This window comes from Orycteropus afer, unplaced genomic scaffold (genome assembly GCF_000298275.1).
Source record: "Orycteropus afer afer isolate SDZICR_OR568_19922 unplaced genomic scaffold, OryAfe1.0 scaffold00005, whole genome shotgun sequence".
NCBI classification, from domain to species: Eukaryota; Metazoa; Chordata; class Mammalia; order Tubulidentata; family Orycteropodidae; genus Orycteropus; species Orycteropus afer.
Genome location: NW_006921592.1, coordinates 12678283 through 12679935, shown reverse-complemented (window position 1 = coordinate 12679935; position 1653 = coordinate 12678283).

The following is a 1653-nucleotide window of genomic DNA, read 5'->3' as shown; positions in this document are numbered from 1 at the left end:
TATCTCTCCCAAGAAGTGGATAGGGGCATTCTGGAATTACCATGAATGAGTGGGATACCCGACCCACGCCGAGATCCACTGTTCTTCGGGTAGTCCATGAATATTGATTTGTTCCTATAGCCCCCTGAACCCAGGAGGTTTTATTAGACAGTTTTCCTTGGGGTTTAAGTAAGACTGAATGTTGTGCCCCGGTGTCTACCAGGAAATCAATTGGAGTCCCCTCCACTTTAAGGGTTACCCTGGGTTCGGGCAGGGGAACTGAACCCCGTTGCCCCTAATCACTGAGTTCCCCCAATTCTAGTACTTTAGTCTGTGGTTTATGAGTTCTTTTATTTGGGAACTCTTTTGCCCAATGTCCGTCTTCCTTGCAATAGGCACACTGATTCTTGCCCAGTTTAGGGTGTCCTCCCATGGGGGGGTCCCCCTTACCTCGGTATTTTGCAATTTTCTGCAGTTGCTGTTCTCTTTCTTGGATGCTCCCGGTTGTTGAGGCAAGTAAGATTTTTGCAAGATTCCGAGTGTTCCAGTCACTGGCTGCTGCTAGTGCCTTGGCCTGTCGGTCCTCTGGACTTTCCCTGTGAGTATAAACCCTCTCTGCAACTAACATTAAATCCTGAATACTTTTTTCATTTAGTCTGCCAATTTTTTGTAGTTTTTTCCTAATGTCTGAGGCTGCTTGATTCACAAAAGCCATGATTAGTGCAGCTTTAGTATTGGGCGCTTCCGGATTCATTGGGGTATATTGATGAAATGCTGCCATTAATCTTTCTAAGAAAGCAGCAGGACTTTCATCCCTCCCTTGCTGTACATTACCTACCTTAGCCAAATTAGTGGGCTTCCTTGTGGCTACCCTGAGACCTCCCATTAGAGTCTGATGGTACACCCGGAGTCTCTCCTTACCTTCAGTCGTGTTGAAGTCCCAATTAGGATGAGTCAAAGGGAAGGTGGCATTAATCACATCTGTATTAGTAGTGGGTTGCCCGTTTTCCCCCAAAACAGATTTCTGGGCTTCCATCTGGATCCTCTCACGTGCCTCAGTGGTGAATAAAATCTGGAGAAGCTGTTAACAGTCATCCCAGGTAGGCTGATGAGTAAACAAAATAGTCTCTAGGAGGTCAGTTAAATCTCTGGGATTATCTGAGAACTTGGCATTCTGAGTTTTCCAATTATACAGGTCACTAGTGGCAAAAGGCCAATAGTGAAGTTGTTGGTTGCCAGTTGCATCTGCGAGCCCTGCGGCCCACAATGGCAAGACTGTGGAATCTGCTGGTCCACTAGAGGGGGCTGTGTGCTGCATTCTTCCATGGGTGCCAGCCGCCAGACCTGCTGCCGCTGCCATTGCCCAGCCATCATCCGGCACTTGGGGCAGTGCACCCTCTGCAGCTGCAATACCTGCTGAAGGGGCTTGATAAGGGGAGGGGGGAAGGAGTTCTTCCTCCGTTCCACCCTGAAAGACTGGGTAGGTCGGTGCTGAAGGTTTAATTTCAGGTTCCTTCTTCCGGGCAGTATAAGTTTGTGCTGCCAGGACAGTCTTAGGTGCCTGCTTATGTTGGACCCGAATTTGGAAAGGAGTGTCGGCGCGAGGAACGTGACACTGACTCGACAATGCAAAAGCAAAGGAGAGGTTTATTTCCAAACTCAAGTTGGGGTCTC